Here is an 18193-nt window from a genome sequence, read left to right as displayed (position 1 = left end):
CTTCTTTAGACCATGTACCAAAGCAATAATTATATGCAGTTATTGAAGTATAAAGATACAATACGAGTATTCAGTGATTTAATATATATACTCAGATTTGTAATAATACTATATATGTTATTAATAACATTTAAATACATGGGTATAGTCATTTAAGTACCTATTATAGTACTGATGTTACATTTACTTGAAAAGAAATCAATTGTTAGATATGTACAGTACAGTATAACTTGCACTTAATTTGTTCATTACAATTCAGTGATTCAATAGAATGATTCTTTATGATTACTAAAATATAATAATTTAGTACAGTGATTCTATGCATTTACTAAGTACAATGATTAATCATACCAAACCAGTTAACACCATGATACTATAAAACAATACAATTACTCTTATTCAGTATGATTACTCTATTTAGTAACAGAACTATTCCGCTATCAATTATACTAGTTAGGTAAACTTTAAAAGTAATAACCTTATCATCTATACAATCATCAATACGATTACTCTATATTACTCTATTACAATGTTTCAAAACTATGATACAATGAATTAATACTATACACAATTACTCTGATACAAAACGATTACTTTACTAAAATAATTATTCAGTATTAATGTAAATTTTATAGTACAAGGAAGCAAAGTCATCTCTCAATGATTTTATGCAATTACTCATATAAATAACAATAAAACCGTACATGTTATTAGTCATATTAGCCAAGTCAGTATCAAAACAATAAGTATATCATATTGTACCTATTATAGTATTAATTTTGAAATAGCAGAACAGTCAATATCTTGCTACCTGACATATCCGCTCCACAGCCAAAGGAAAGTTCTTAGCCAAGGGAGTCCACATTACTAGATGTATTTTACATTATGTATAGTACAGTATGTTAGCTATAGCTACAGTATGTTATTTACAGTACATTAGAACAGTTTTAGATACATTTGGAATAGCAAGAGAGTGATTTTCTGACTGTCTGACATGTCCGCTCCAAAGCCAGAGGATTGTTTAAAGCCGAGGGAGTCCACATAACGGGATAATTCTTAGTTTTTATTTGCATTAGTTTTAGCACAGGTCGAGATAGTTTATTTTATGATATACTTTAGATACATATATAAAATTAGATTTGACACATGTCAATGCCGAGGTTTAGTTTAACAATACGAGTTAACGAATAAGTTTATTAACAATTTTGTTAATCTTTCGTACTGTATGCTTGTTATTAATTTTCGATGTGCACATTAAAATTCGTTACTGATTTAAGCCAGTAGGTTTGGGAGATCGTGGTATCTCCAATGTATTATTACATAAAAAATTAAAGAATTTTTCTTTTATGATTAGTTTTTTATTGTTTCACATAACTGATGATTCTATTTGATTGTTTTTTTGCACCGAAATTAAAATTTAGGCGCTTTAGAATTCAGTTTTAAAAAATATAAAAAGGGAAATAGAAGTAGCCAAAAGATCACATTTGGCGAAAGTTTCGTTCTCAGATTTGGCAACCCTGCCGCCACGCGAACGGCTGCCAACCACGCAGCAGCGGAGAGTGCATCGGCCATCTTAAGGGACACGTTGCATTGATGCTTGAAAATTCTGCACGCTGTCGATCAGGTAATAAACAATCTAAATCTTGCATTTTGTTTCTGTATTAATGCCGCTCATCTGTATTTTGTGAAATTTGTAAAAACTGACTGACAGCGAAAATTTGCAGCTCTCGGATGGCGAAATTTTAGGGTGTGTGTACGGATGTGTTGGTGTGTGCATGAGTGTGGGGGAGGGAGGAAAGGTTTTTCGTGAGCAGCTGGTGACGCAGGAAGAAAAGTTGAGTGTTTGTTAGCTTCATTTGTACGCATGCTTTAGTGCGTTCTTCGCGGCATTGTGCGTAACTATTTTCGAACAAGTGCATAATCGGAATACGATGCGGTGTGTGGGAAATATTTCATCAGGACATCCTATGGTGAGTCTCCTTTTATATTTCAAACTAGTAAATATTTATTTTTATATTTTATGATAACAATTAAATTTTTAAATTTTTATTAGTGACTGGAAATACAGCGAAATTATGATCTATGGAGGTGCGATAAGATAACATAGATATTGCTCGAGTTATGTACATTACAACTTTAAACAAACTTTTCCCAGTATTAACGAGATCAAATTTCATATTGAAGTGCTTCTTTAGCTTGTAGAACGAATGCCTTATTAGGTAAGTGTTGTATTGAGTGAATTATTTGGAGATTAAGGATCATTTTCATTAATTTCGATATAATACATTAGATCAGTCCTATTTTGTGAAGTCCTGAATATGTAACAAATTTTTTACAATTTTTTTTTTTTAATGTACCAATTGATGTAAAATTTAAGGAGCGCATTCAGTTTCATCTGTCAGAAGTGAGTGTAATGGGAAAATGAGGGGGGGGGGGGAGGGGTTGGATACATCTTCTTTTTGCTTACTTAAAATCGCTTTCTTTTCTCAAAAACAATTTTTGTTTCCTGGTGTGTGAAAGATTACGTAATAAAATTTAATTTATTTATGCTTGATAACGTATTTGATGCTTTGATAACATATTTTATCCTTTGATGCACAAAAAGCAGAAAAATACGTGTAATAAAAAAAATTACAAGTTGCATTTAATATAATGTGAATGATATAATAATTAAAATAATGTAGCATAAATAAAATATAATAATAATTATAAAATATAATCAAAAAATTAAAACTGAAAATTAATAACTGTAGCGTTACTTTTTTTATAAATAAATATTTATATAAACAGCCTTTTTCGCCATTTTGTACATAGGTTATTTATTTTTACGTGTAGTTTTATCTCATAGGAAGATGTAATAATGTCATTTTTATGAATATAGTTATAAGTAAATAACTGTACCGATTGAAGGAATTAATAATAAAATTTGAAATAAATGTGGATCCACTTAAAAATCAACAAAATGATGACTCTGCTAATATTGAATTATAAGTGGAATAAATTTTTGGTATCTGACATTAATTATCTTTCAGATCTGAAGCAAAATCTTAATCTTCTGGCTTATCCTTAACCATTAAGGAAAAAAAAAACGAGATGCAGAACTTGTATTCTGTAAACATTTTAATAATTTTAAGAGATTTGTTTAATGTTTATTTTCGACATTAATCTTCCGTAGTTTATTAACGGTGGTAGTGTTTTTGTAAAGAAAATAAATAACGTGCTGTTAAGAACTGAAAAATTAAAATATTCTGATAGTTATTTTGCTGAGAGCAGACTATAAAATTTTTTTAAAAAAAATCTGTATTATTTATTATTATTGGTGGAATTTATTATTTCTTTGAAACATCTGGCGGCTGTATGTAGGGTTAATCTTTAATTTGTTTAGTAATATGAAAGTTCTCTTCTTCTTGAAGACGAAAATTCAAGGAAAACTTTTGATGTGTACGAAGCTGAAGTTCCGATTTTTTACTTTCGGAACTGAACTATTTGTTATTATTAATGCCTATTTAAAACAATCATCGCTAATACCTAATACATTCTTTGTATTCTAGCTTTTCAATTGTAATTTTATCCTGCTGTTTGGAAAAAGCGATTTTAACCTACAGTGAATGAATGCAAAAAGTATTCGTGTATTCATTCGTATGTCATATGTAATAGGCAAGAAATGTTCTGAAAACCATGAATTTTTTTTAACAAGAATAACTCACGCATAGAGATTCGAAACGATTTAAACTTAAAACAAATACAACACACATTATAAAACTTATTGCGCTTTACTGAATAATGGTGATAAAAGAAGGAATAACTCCTATTTTTGGTAGAGTCCAAAACTTCTCAACTCAGTTTCTCTTTAACTTTATTCAAATGTTCAGCCTTAAATATTAATACTTCGTCTGGGTAGCCTTTAGGATCTTTAATTGTTCGAAGTCTTCCTGGCTAAGTCCGCCACATAGGAGTCGTAGAGCTTCGCCCACTTCTTGTTGGAGAACTGTTTTTGAATCTTTTCTCTTTTAAGTCATTCTGAATCCGAACTTTTCGAACCAATATATCCCACAAAAATTTTGATGACTGTGATTGAAATACAGTGCACTTCAAGGTATTGTAACAATATAAATGGTCGCGTATACCATGTACTTAAAATTTTTATCACCGTTTAATATCCTTGGTTCAGACCCTTTATGGCACTGTTTTGAATTCTGTTGCTTAAACTATCGATATGCATCTTACGATTGATAATTTTGTGGATTATATGGAGATCGTTTACTTCGGAACTCTCCGGTACTCATGCAGTACCAGACCAGGACAGAATCACCTCTGTTCTTTATTGTTGAAAGTAAATTCTTCGATTCATTTCTGTGTTAGGTTTTGTTATCTACTATGCGATCCAAAAATGCATTTATTTTCAATAAATTTCACCTATTTTTTTCAAACGCAAGAGTTTTCGTCTGTATATTTTTTTGACAGACACAAAGCTTAGCTTCGACTGTGTTGCCGACGAAAAATGTATTTTCAGGTGGTAGTTGCAGGTACACTGTTTTCAGTTTAGCAGCATGTATTTCTAAATTTTTCGTAATGCTTTGATAATGAAATGTCTGTTAGTTGTGGTTAGGGCAGACAATTAGGAAAACCTACTTTCCCAGAGTTTCAGACCAAACCTTTTGCAAATTTACCAATGCGTTTGCACAACAGAACATCTAGTTACAGTGTCAAAGTTGCATGATATCTTTCTCACACACACAATTGTTCCCTTTCCTTTGATTTTCGAGACATGTAGAACAATTGATCAGAGTAAATATGCAGTCTTACTCTGATACAAAAGTTTGGTACTGAGACATTATCAGGTTGCTTATGTGGCCCCAGAAGGAGGTCTTAAAAAGTTAGATAAGAAACTGAAGCCATTGATGGCACATGACTTTAATGAGCTAGCAGGTGAAAGCGGTCAAAAAAGCGAGGTATAAGTAGTCTTCTTTACTGCATGTGTGCCAAGCTAATGGACAGCGACGAGAGACAAAGCTCAGGCCGCATAAGAAACAAGTAAACGTTGGTAGTCAAAGCTCAATTTCGAAATTGTGATCTCTTAAACATGTGAGTAGCAGGTAGTCTGATCAATTTATCTTTTAGAATGATTTGGTTACTAAGAATTTCTGAAAAATTTGCGGTGCCACATCTAAGTCTAGTTTCGAAGAAACGCTTATGAAGTTTAGCAATGTGGTGTACCATAGAGTCGATTTTAGAAGTCGTCATGGATAAATTTATTTCTAATCAGGTAATGAGCATTTATACTTCTTCTCAGAATATTATTCTGTACTACCTGAAGTTTGTAATGCATAGTTATGTCCTCTTTTTGATGAGAGACAGCTCAGAGTAATTTCCAAGAGTACGGATACCACAGGCTTTTCCTGTCACGTGCTTTTTTTATATGCCCAAGTCATGTGAACATTTGGTTAATGATAATCTCTAGATAACTTCACGTTTTCCTGAATAAGTAGAGGTTGTTCAGTACTATGATGTTCCCAATCTACCAGTAGGAGATTAAAATTTGAGCCATTTATACTGATTCTCTATTTTTGCGCCAGTCCTCAATATCTACCTCTGCATCATCAACACAGCAAGCTGACATAAGGGTTATGATCCATTTTATCTCTGGGACAAAAGTTTGAATACAAATTAAATCTTTCTATGCTAGATTGTGTAGTAATTTATACTCGAATCTCTCACCAATCGGAAATCAGAATTTACATTTTCCCGGTGTATTTAAATTTTTCATGGGCTTTATTTTTATTTAATTTTTTATTATTATTAGATTATGAATTTTCTATTATTATTTAAATTTAAATAAGAAATGAGATTTTTTTTTTGTTGTTATGAAATAGATCGTTGAATTCGTATTTTGTATTGTTGTAGTATCCTCGAAAATTTCGGATTTTATTAAAATTCAGGTGGTGTGCGTCTGTTTTCTACACTGACTAGCAGCATTCTACCGAAAGAGGTCTTTAGATCGAATGCTTGGCCATTGTATCATTATCACACGACTAATCGAAGCATTGTGTCTTACACTGGTTATCATAGATTACGGAAAAACCACAAAAATCACGATTACTGAAAAAGTTACATGTAGACTTTAATGAAACTTACTCACAATATACAACACATAATAAGGTGAAGTAACAGGGCACAGCCCTCAGCCCACCCAACCAAGAAAACTTGGTCATATGACTAATCAAAAGGGCCGGCCCATCTAACAACAAACGAGGGGCCAGAGACCCGGCCGTGCTCAAAAAAACTAACAAAGAGAAACAAACAAATAAAATATTAAACTATTAATCCCGGAAAACCAAAAGCCCCACACATAATAAGGTATCAAATAACATAAAAAGAAATTACCAGACAAACATGCGGTAGTATAGAAATTAGCACATGTATAAAATGAACAAATCGAAGGTGTCAGTTTGCTATAGGAAAAGTACCTTCAATATGGAATATGGTCGCCTCTAGAAGCAATACAGCACATACAGCGATGTGTGATGCTTTCAATTATGCGGTCTATCAGTTCCATAGGAAACGAGAACCATTGCTTTTGCAAAGCAGTTGCAAGCGCGACAAGGGTTTGAAGGGGCGGATTGAGAGCAGCTAGACGTCTCTAAAGCATCCCAAACGTGCTCGATGGGATTCAAGTCCGGGGATCGAGCTGGCCACTCCATGCCCATAATTGTTTCCTGTTCAAGATAATCATCTACAATGCGAGCCCTGTGTGGTCTTGCGTTGTCGTCCTGTAACAGGAAAGCATCACCTATTGCCCCGGCATATGGACGCACATAAACATCAAGGATGTCATCTCTATAAATCTGAGCATTCACGGTTCCTCTTGGAAAGACATGGAGGTTTGTGCGTCCACCCAAAGAGATGCCACCCCAAACACAGACACTGCCTTTTCCGTATGCATCTCTTTCATAAATGATAACGGGTTCTAGGTTCTCTCCATATTAAATAACGCCTACTATCGCTTTCTAGACTAAACCTGGACTCATCCGTAAAGCGAACCGCCCTCCATTGATCAGGCGTCCAGTGGACATGTTGTCGTGCCCACTGAAAACGGTCTCTCCTATGGCGTAACGTGAGCGGCACACAAATGGCTGGTCGCCTCGCATACAGACCACCTTCGTGAAGCCTTCTACGCACAGTTGACGAAGACACGAACCTTCCGGTGGCTGCAGCAAGGGAGGATCTATTCCTGCGTACACATAATGTCAAAAATCGGTCATCGGCGCTCGTTGTAGCTGTTGGCCGTCCTTGGCTGAACGTCCTAGATGTCAAATCTGTGGTTTGAAATTGCCTCCAAAGTCTGTGAACCATAGAAGAAGGAGCTTACATTTAGCCATCTGGCCACTTCTGTTTGACTTTGTCCTGCCTGTAGTCTCCAAATGGCTCTCCATCGCAGTTATCCGGGCTGCAAATCCAGGCAATCCTGACTGCAGTCTGGGTGCAGATCCGGGCTGCATAAGAATTTTTGTGGTTTTTCTCATGCATACAAGCCAGTTTCCTTTCAAACTCCTCCACGGAGTCTCCTCCTCCCAGGCAGATAGCCCTCGCATGCTTTGCCATAATCCAAATAACCTAATTCATTTCAGTCGCAAAGTTGAACTCAAAAATCTAGAAAAATGCAGACAGAAATTGACTTCATTTTAATTTATATATGGCTGTATGCGTTTCAGAGACAATCTGAACATGAGTTTTTTATATATATTTAGACCCATTAATAAACGAATGGATAAGAGATCTGAATACTAGTAATTCGACCCATTTCCAGATCCTGGCAATTTTGTTGGCTGCATAGATGGTTTCGTAGGTTTTCTTAATGTGTTACCATAAATACGAGCCCGTTTCCGTTAAAAAGTGCTCCAGGAAGGCGTCCCTCTTTTGGTGGATAATCTGTATGCGAGGTGCCTTAATTTGATTTTATTTTGGTATGGTTTACTTTGATTATGGCAAAGCATACGTCGGCTATCTTCTTAAGGAGAGGAATGCCTTCATGGAGGACTTTCTAAGAGTAGGTAATACACGTCACACATGATGAAGATCACGGAAACGTTCATGCACCCAGCCCGATCGCCGTGATTCGAATCCTGTACCGAACTATTAATATTCAGCGACTTAGGATCGAGCGTTGCATTTAACGGAACCAAAGATTGGAGATTGTGGGTATTTTGGCATTCAGCTGGAGGTGCTCTAAGTCCTGCTCTTTCAAGATTCCTTAGGGAACCCCGTGTGGGTTTTGACGCTGAGGTTGATCTGAAAGGGGAAAAAATGAAGCCCAGTGCTTCAGTGATGAAATGCCGTGTCTAAAATTATGAACTATTTGTCCTTAAACAAGGTCATCAAGTCCGTAAACATTGTTAGAAAATATGAATCCTGAGAGGACGTGCTGTTTTTTCATTGGACGACTCGGGTAGGTCTGAAGGAGATGAGCGGTAAATGGGCGTAGGAGTTTGTCTTCGTTCAGAATCTCGTAATGAGAATTTCAGCGAAGTTTTAGATCAGGCTTTCTTAAACTTTTTTCAGTCGCGACCCCTTTTTAACACTGAGATACTTTCGCGACCCTCAGGACCGCATAATATATACGAAAATTTTGTGGGACCCCATAATCATCGTGCAAATCCGACACACGCGTGTGTGAAACTGTCAGTTTTTTCACTTGTACTGTAATATACCATTACAGTTTTAAGTCATTAACTTTAATTTCTAATTTTAAGACATGGAACAATGTGAAAATTTTAAGTAAGGAGCAGACGAAATGACAGCGTCACGTGCAAAGCAAGTAAAATGAACGTTCCTATTATAAAAAAAATGCGTCGAAACTTTTTTCTTTGTCTGTATTGTCTTTATCTATTTTCAGATACATTGTGTAAAAATATTTGGCAATTTTAAAATTATTATTAAAAGTTAAAGAAATATCAAAACTGCTAAATTTTTTAGCGACCCACAGTTTAAGAAACGCTGGTTTAGATTAATCGTTATATTGAAAATTTTTTCATTAATCCTGTCGTTAAATTCCTGGATTGACTCTAATTTTAAATCTGAGTGCAGACTTCCGTTGCGGACAAAGTAAGGAGCACCAGTTATGGTTCTCAGGAACTTGTTTTGAACAATCTGCAGTTTCTTATAGTTAGTGCCTGTCGTTTGCATTGGGCCCAGGCAGGGGAAGCAAAAGTCAGAATGAGTCGGATGACCGAGAGGTAGAATCTCTTTTTCAAATTTAAACAGAGCTAGCTGTATCACATTCGAGCAGTGGGAAGACATTAAACGTAAGTCTGTACTCGTTTCCGCATACCTGGGTCACAAATTCCACACAGTATTTATGTTACCCTTTTTATTTGTTTTCTAATTCGGGAAGGTCTTTCTACTGGACCTTGCGCATCAGTTATTTATATATATATATATATATTTTTTTTATGGCTGGCATTAACCATTTTTAAGCTTTCGCCACTACTAAGGCCAAAAGTGGTGGCTATTTTATTATGGAGGCACCTAATAGGCGGTCATGGTAACCTCCTATGAGGGGACAGACAATTTACATCCATGCCTTCTCGGGGGCTCGAACCACGCGCCTTTCGGAATCGCAGTTGGCTCGCTTAACCAGTATACCGTCATTGAACCAGCGGTTGATCCTTTCACTTAAATGCAACCTTTGGTGGGCAGAGCATGTTAAGTGAACCAATCAGCTACGCGGAGATAGATGTACAATTGCCATGTTGTTTTTATAAAATTTATGAGCGTTGGTAAAATATTTCGATCAGAGCAGTGCAAGTTTTATTCTTCCCAAGCTGGTTACTTTTATGCCATGTATCTTGTATAGATATTGCGAAAAAAAAAAAAAAAAAAAAAAAAAGGTAGCAGATAGAAATTTATGACACTTCTTGTCCCATGCATTTCCGGCGAATTAAGAGGTAATTTGGTGCTTAATTCTGGGTTATGCGAAGCAATGAGGAATATTGGTGCTAAACAAAACTGAATGAAGTCTAAAGTGAATGTAAGTGAAGTGAAAGGAAATAAAGATTAACAAGAAGATGTAGTGTGTTCTTTCAGTCGATTGAACATGCTTTTTTATATTTTAAAATTGTGATAAATAAATGCATGAGAATCATTAGATTGTTGTTACTGATCTATAGCAGCGGAAGGGCTAAGCTGAAAGTAACAACCACCTAGCAAAAATGTTTTATGCTAACTCATCTAAGGAAAAAATACTAGATCTAGGAAAGGGTACTAAATTTTTATTTTAGTTTCTTTTCATTTAGAATGATTTATGGTATTATTATCTTAAAGCCATAGGCGACCTCAGGGTAAAGCTAGCATAATGTAGTATGTTCGACAGATATTTGTGAGAGGTGATGTCAAAACTCATGCCACTGTGAGCATCATGAATTCACAAGATACAGCGATCAGTTGTTTATGTCAGCATAGCAATCTTATGTTTTTTGTGTTTAAATTAATGTAACATTTTCAATTATTTTATAAGCTGTTTACATGTACTCTTATCAGAGGAAAAACACTGTTTATTTATTCATTATTTTTAGCAGATTTTTGCAAAATTAACTCTTTAGAAAATGTAAAATATTTGTTTTAATTTGCCTTTTATTCAAAAGAGCCCTTTAGATAAGCTGTTTGTAACTCATTTCCTATTAGCCCAAAAGTGCGATTTGCCCAGAAGGGGTATTAATTTCGTTTTGTCATTTTGCTTTGGTTTATTACAAACGACGTATCACTTTTCAAATTGTTGCCACCAAATATTAGAGACCTGCATTATACAGGGTGTCCGTAATTAAACTTGAAATTTCTGAGCAGTCTGTAGCAAAACCTATGCAACAGAATTCCATGAAAATGAGTAATGGCAGAATGAAATGATGGGAATTTTATCGAGAGAAAAAAAAAAAAAAAAAAGAGTTTCAAAAACCACCATTAGATGGCGTTGCGCAGTGTAAACTATAGGCGTAAGCAAATGTCGTAACCATAATCCCGTGTGCACAAAACAACCCTATAAAGATGCGAGAGGCGAACCACAGTCATACTCGTTTCCAAGTCCAGGACGTTGTAGCGGCGCATGTGGAGGAAAACAGATCGCAAACCATCGTCAGCACTAATGTTCGGCGTATTGCAGCATCTGTTGACCAACCTTGTTCCAAGGTTCGACTCTTCAAAAGGTCTTACGCTGCTATCCCTATAAACTGTCACTAGTGCAGCAGCAGCTCTTACCAGCTGATCTGGATAGTCGGCAAACTTTTCCATTAATGGGTTTCTTGCTCGAGTTGAGCTTCAGGATGAATGGCTGTGGACCATTTTGTGGACCGACGAGGCCCACGTTCATATGGAAAGTGCGGTTAACGCCCACAGTTGCCGTATTTAGGCTGCTACGAACCCACATCAATTCCTTTCCATTACCCTCTTCGCATGTAACGGTTTGGTGTGGCTTTACTGCGACCTTCATTGTGCGTCCGTTTTTTTTCGAAGAGCACAGCGCCGAAGAGCCTGTGACATGCCCGTCACCACCGGTCAACGATACGCTTCATTATTAGAGCAATCTGTTATTCCGGCTCTTCAGGCAAGGCGATGTGACACAACCATAGTCTTTATGCTGGATGCTGCTCCTCGACACATCGCTGGTTGTGTGAAACAAGGGCTCTGCCGCCATTTCGGTGACGACAGAATCAGCCGGCAATTTCCAACAGCTTGACCGCGTAGATTCCCCGACTTGAATCCTCGAGACTTTTAGCTGTGGGGATACCTCAAGGCCATGGTCTACCGTGATCGCATCACATCTCTATCCGACCTTAAAGAAAGCATAGAACGCCATGTGCGTAACATTCCCCAGTTCACGCTGCTTTCAACAGTCGAACATGCGATTTTACGCTTCCAGATGGTAGCAGACAACGGTGGACATCCTATCGAGCATGTTTTGTAAACTTTTGTCGATTATTTATATGTTCTCATTAAAGCTATGATACGCCACCTAGGTTTTTTTTTTTTAAACTAATTGGTTTCTTTTTCCTCGATAAAATTCCCATCATTTCATTTTGCCATTACCCAATTTTCATGCAATTCCGCTGTATAGTTTTTGCTACAGACTGCTCGCAAATTTCAAATTTAATTATGGACACCATGTATTTAAAGAAATTAAATAATGAAAAATCTGCATGAATGTGTCTTTTTCTCGCATTTGAAAAGAAACGACGGTGCCTAGAGACACCAAATTTTGAATAACGTTGTTAGTTCTCCACTCAAACCCAATTTGGAATTTGTTTTATTATATATTTCATATTTTGTAAAACTTAACGAATTTTTGATTAACAAATTCAACGATTTCAAAGCGAGCTATGGCAGCACTGTACAAAAAAAAAGGGGGCGGGGCAATATTTTTATATCAAGCGCGCGAGTCTCTCTGTCGTAAGTTCTAAAGATATGTTGTTTTTAAATTATTTTGTGATATTGCTGTTGAATTGAATTTTATGGTTTAAGTGCGAAGAACATGAATAAATGTAACACACAATACGTTAAAAAAGAAACGCGCCTTTGAGCGTAATATAAAATTTGAGAGATTTTTTCTTTTTCTTTTCTTTTCAAGTGTTGAAATTAGGTGGTGAAGACAATACTCATCCATTTCATAATCGGAATTTAGATTAATACTGCTAGTAGTAATCGAAATTTAGATTTGGTTATCGTAATTTAGATTAAGTACAGCTGGTGGACGAGATTCTGAGATGAAGCAGTATGCTTCAGTTTTATGTATAAAAGATTTTTTGAAGAACTTAAACTTATTGGGTGTGTTCAATATATTCTACTACGCTCTCAAGATAATTATATGAATTCCCATATCTAACTGACGAATCTCTGTTGTTATTATTTGGAAGGAAGAATGTACTATATTTATTTGCTGGTGAACATACTAGATCACTAAAGTTTATAAAATAGTTTTCTAGATCCAGCTCGATGGATGAAATTAACTGTGGAATATTGATGAGTTTCCTTTTTCTTGGATTTTCCAGGCTGAATGACATTAAGATCCGCGATTCCAAACCTGCTCGAATTCGAAGTGTATTCCTATCAAAGAAAAATCTGTGTTATATTTCTTTCAATCCAAAACTATTTCATTCAGTTTGAATTAAGTGGAATGCGAAGCAGAGTTGCCTCGTGCTTCTCTCTCTGAATTCAGTTTTTATATTCTTGAAATCGCGGAGGGGGGGCAACTCGAAGTAGAAGATTTCAAACTCATTTAATTAATTTTATTTATTTCCTCCCTCGCTCCACGGTGTAAAGAACCAACCATACGAAGGAATAAAGCATGCTATGCATTTCATCTGGTTAACATTTTTAGAATGTTTATGTTCTGTAAATTATTTTAAAATTTATCGTTTTTACTTCCTTGTACGAAATAAAAAGGAAGTATTGTAATCCCGATTCTTATCTTCCGGTTAAGGTTTTTATGCCTTTGGTAAATCTGTCTGCAATATTTTTAGAATTATCAACAATTTAAAAGTTGTTTAAGTGGCGCTAAGCCTAATAATTTTTTTCCGTGGCGGCCATTGCTTGTTTACATTTGAAACAGCATACTTGTGGATTTGTTGCCAATCTAGAGAAACTTAGCTTCGCAACAACAAAGATAACGCCTTCATTTATTATTGCGACTTAAATCATGCCTAATGCTTTCTGGAATTTTTTCGAGGAAATAAGTGTTTAAGAGTTACTTCGTAATTTTTAATACAGATATTTTGAGTTTTTATGTATATCTGCCTTCTCGCGAAGTGAGAACTGAATTAATTGAATGAGAAATACTCAATCGTCTGTGAAAAAGTGTTTCTTTTTTGTTTTGTGTGCTTAATGTCTTTTGTACACCGTTCTAGCTTTATTATAGCATTTGAATAGAACATGTGGCAACGATTAAATAATTCTTTAAATGATATAAATTTTGTGCATTCTGAGTTATAATATGAACGAAATATACTGTTAAGTGAACCTAGCGCCAGTGTCGCTATGGTAAACAAATAGAGTGAATTTTAAAGAATGCATTTATTCTATTGTTGTTTATGCGCTGTCGGCGAAGTAGATTTAATTCAATCCAATAAGTTTAAATGAAATGCAAGAAAAAATGCGTATAATTTGATATTCCGTACAAGGAAGTCATGTGGTGAACACATCAGATTTTTTTTAATGCGAAGCGATGTTTAAAATTTGATTCAGATGAAAACAAGAATTTACGTATAAAAGCAATTGGTGAGAGCTTTTTGATAGTCATCATAACGTGCTTTTGAAAAGTGCACCAGAATGTTTCTTTAAAATAACCCACTCTTAACTGAATTTCGTATCGGATATTCTCCGTATCAGATTACATGAGACATAGCCTCATCTCGTGAAGAAAAATTTACTCTGTTGCCAAAATGATGTATGGGATATTAATACATTCTTTATAAGGTTTGGTATAATGGGACGTAATAAGGTTTGGTGTCCTTTTAAGTTAGTGGAAGATTAGCCGAAAGGGAAAATCGTGCATTTTGAGCCGAAATCCCCCCCCTACACACACGCACACACAGAAAAGCAAACGAAGTAGGATGCAAGTAAATAAAACACTCCCCACAGACCTCCCAAATTTGGCCACCTTATTCAGGCGTTAAGTTCGATGTCTTTATTGGCTTAAATTTGGCGACCGTATGCCAAAATTAGCATATTAATTAATAGCATTAACTTCCACAGAAGAGACTACTTAACGTTTTGCCCGTTCAATCATATTTTAAACGAAATTACTCAGCGTATTGTATAGTTTATGTAGATTTAATCGTGTTTTAAGAACTAAGTGCTAGTGAAATAAACTTGAATTGGAAAGACTGAAAATGTTCTTCTTTGTAATTTTGATTTCTAAATCCAGACAAATGAAGTTAAGAAAAACTAAAATATGTGGATTTATAAATAACTCCCTTCCTTAATAAGTATTAAAAGTAATTTATTCAGCTAGATTGATATTTCTTATACTTCAATATACTATATAAAAGAAGGATAAGACAATGGTAAAGCTTTCATATTTTATGCTTGGAAGACGGTACTTTCCAAGTTTAATATTTGTCGGAAAACAGGAAGACAAAATGATTTTTTTTGGAGAAAAATATTAGCATTTTTTCTATGCATTCAGTTTTTCCGATTTCAAGTCTGAACTGGCCATCCAGGCTATTCAAGGTATTGCTATACCTCAGTTTGAAATGAATGTGTGTTAAAAAATTTTGTTTACAATTTATGTTTAAATTGTAGTTAATTGTTAATCAATCTCAAATCCATGTGAATTTTTATTTTACAATTGTTGGGTAATTTCGGGCTTGAAAGAGTATAGCAAAATTAACGTGTATCTTTCATTTCAATTTTAAATTATAATTAATTTTAAACATGATCAAATTCATATGAATTTTATTTCACAGTTGTTGGACTGCTCTATCGAAGAATAAACAGCGTTTCAGTTTTCAAATTGTTGCCAGCAGATATTACAACCCTGCATTATATTTAAAGAAATTAAATAATGAAGGATCTGAATGAATGTATGTATGTTTCTCGCACTGTGAAAAAATAATGGCACCTAGAGACACCAAATTTTGAATAAAGTAGGCCTCCCACTCGAATAGGGGCAATCTGGAAGCCTAAAATTCGGAATTCCTTTTATTATCTATTTCATATTTTGTAAAACTTTTAACAATTTTTGATTAACAAACTCAACGATTTCAAGCAAGCAATGGTAACACTGCACGGGGAAAAAAGAATCCGCCAGCCCCCGAGACTGTGCATCGGAAATTCTAAAGATGTGCTGTTTTTAAATATTGGGCGATATTGCTGTTGAATTGCATTTTATGGTTTAAGTGCGAAGAATATGATATATAAAGGTAACACACGAAACGTTATAAAACGCCCCTTAGGGCATAACATAAAATCTGAAAGCTTTCAGATTTTTTTTTTTTAAATTGATTTTATTGTTCGAAAATCCAGACAGGAAAATCATAAGAATTATATAATGTCAACTTAATTTAATGAATTTGTTATTAAATGAGTTGGTAAAATATTATTTGTGTTGTATATCAATATTATGTAATGTGATAAGCTTACAAAAATGAGTGAATAGAATTTAAATAAGAAGATACAGAATATTTTAACTAATTACGTCCCAGTAAACCCTCTGGATGTAAATGCAGTTAAAGGTCTGGAATACAGAGTGGTCATAAAAACCTCTCCGGTATATGGTCATCTAGAGGCCTTCCACTCAACTAATGGGAATGAAATTTCAGAAATGGTTATTTGAAGGTATGCGCTCGAGATTGTGATGATTTAAAAGAATAGCGCTCTCATAGTTACGGTTACAGTGAACAATGTTCCAAATTTTTCGAATGGCATTATCCACTTTTTTTCCTATGAAAATTATCAGTGCACAGAAAAACCGTAAATGGCGTTGGAACAATATACGAATGACGAAAATTGCCTGCGTAAAATATTTACAGAGAAGAACGTTCTAAAGGAAAAGTGACAACACGAGGAGTGTGTGTGTGGGGAGGGAGGGACTTTTATTGAAATTTTTAAAAATTTTCAACGTGACCGTCTTCGTAGACGATAAGGCATTGCATCCTGGAGATCGTCGACGACAGTGATGAACGTAACTTCGCAGGAGGAATCTTTATAATTTCACGTTGTTTGGCGTCTTTCAATTCCGACAAATCTGGTGAAATTCATGTTCACGCTTTAGATTTCAGATAACCCCAGAAGCAGAAATCCATCGGAGTTGAGGTCGGGGTATCGCTGTAGCCGCGAAACTGCAATTCGTCATGTATGCATCTTTCCAAAGCAGTTTATGGTTTTTCACGGTGCTGATCAATTTGTGCAGGAAGAAAGTGGGTGCTGCCATTCGAAAATCTCGAGGTTTTTCGCTGTAACTGTAACCGTGAGAGCTGTAATTTTTTTTTTTTTTTTTTTTTTTTTTTTAATGAGTGGTTTCCAAACTTAACAGTGTCCGTGGACCCCTCTTTAGAGCAGAAGTTGACCATAAATCTTCAGATGAAATAACTCTATAAGTGCATAATAGAAATGTCTTGGATGTTAAAATGTTGGCGTAAAAATAATATATATATATATATATATAAATGAAATTATGAATGCCTTTAGATTTGACATTACGCCCAGAGGGGTGTTTTTTAACGTTTTGTGGGTTGCCTTCATTTATTAAATATCATGTTTTTCGCCCTTAAACCATAAAATACAGTTCAACAGCAATATCGCAAAATAATTTTAAAATGAGCCTATCTTCAGAATTTCCGATACACGGTCTCTCGCGCTAGAGATAATTTTCTTTTTTTTTTTTTTTTTTTTTTTTTTTTTTTTTTACTGTACAACGTTGTCATTGCTCACTTTGAAATCCTTGAGTTTGTTAATCAGAAATTTGTTAAAGTTTTACAAAATATGAAATCAATAATAAAACAGATTTCCAATTTGGGCTTCCAGATGCCTGTATTTGCAGAATTACGTGATTCAAAATTTGATAGCTCTAGGAACCGTTGTTTTATCAGAATGCGCGAAATATACATACATTTATGCAAATTCTTCATTATTTAATTTCTTTAAATGTAATGCAGGGCGATAATATTTGCTGGCAATAATTTGAAAAGTCAAACAACGCTTGTAGTGAATCAACGCAAAATGCCAAAGCGAAATTAACAGTCCTTCTGAGCAAATTGCCCCTTTGGATTAATAAAACGTTTTTTATATTTAAAGTAATGTTTATTGAAATTATAACTTTGCAACTTATAAAAACCTATTATTTTCCTAAAGTGATGGGATGATATGAGATTATTTATGTTCGGCTCTATATTTTTGTGAATATCATCTATAAGACCCCCTTTCGTGATGTGGCTAATAAATCCACGTCCTACCAAAGAGGAAGTTACGGGAAAGCAATTTACAACTTCTCCTTTGTGATCTATAATGCACGATATAAAATTGCTATATGTTTTTTGTAATTTGTGGTATCTTTGTTCAAATATTGGTTTCAACATCTCATTTGTGAATAATTCAATAGATTTCTTGTGTATTAGTATGGATTCGTTTGAGTTTGTGGCTTTATTTTCAGGAAAGTCCCAACACCCAATCAGGAATAATCAAGTGAGGAATATTTCAACTCTTTCGCTGA

General features: G+C 34.8%; 1 protein-coding gene across 6 annotated transcripts in view; it reads left to right on the top strand.

Annotated features, from left to right (window-relative positions):
- The first annotated feature begins 1516 nt into the window (after positions 1 to 1516).
- LOC118183348 (uncharacterized) overlaps positions 1517 to 18193 on the top strand; it is a 384570-nt gene continuing 367893 nt past the window's right edge. For 3 of the 6 annotated variants that reach the window (XM_085817696.1, XM_085817692.1, XM_085817693.1), the window contains exon 1: positions 1545 to 1970. The gene's annotated coding sequence lies outside the window, so the exon portion shown is untranslated. Of the gene's footprint in view, positions 1971 to 18193 lie in introns of all 6 variants that reach the window. The other 3 variants (XM_085817694.1, XM_085817695.1, XM_085817697.1) reach the window with 3 other exon arrangements.

The sequence above is a fragment of the Stegodyphus dumicola genome, chromosome 5 (assembly GCF_044657685.1).
Source record: "Stegodyphus dumicola isolate Sdum_Otavi_A_Nest chromosome 5, ASM4465768v1".
In the NCBI taxonomy this organism is placed as follows: domain Eukaryota; kingdom Metazoa; phylum Arthropoda; class Arachnida; order Araneae; family Eresidae; genus Stegodyphus; species Stegodyphus dumicola.
The sequence above is the reverse complement of the archived record's forward strand: the minus strand, read 5'-3'. Positions and strand labels throughout refer to the sequence as shown.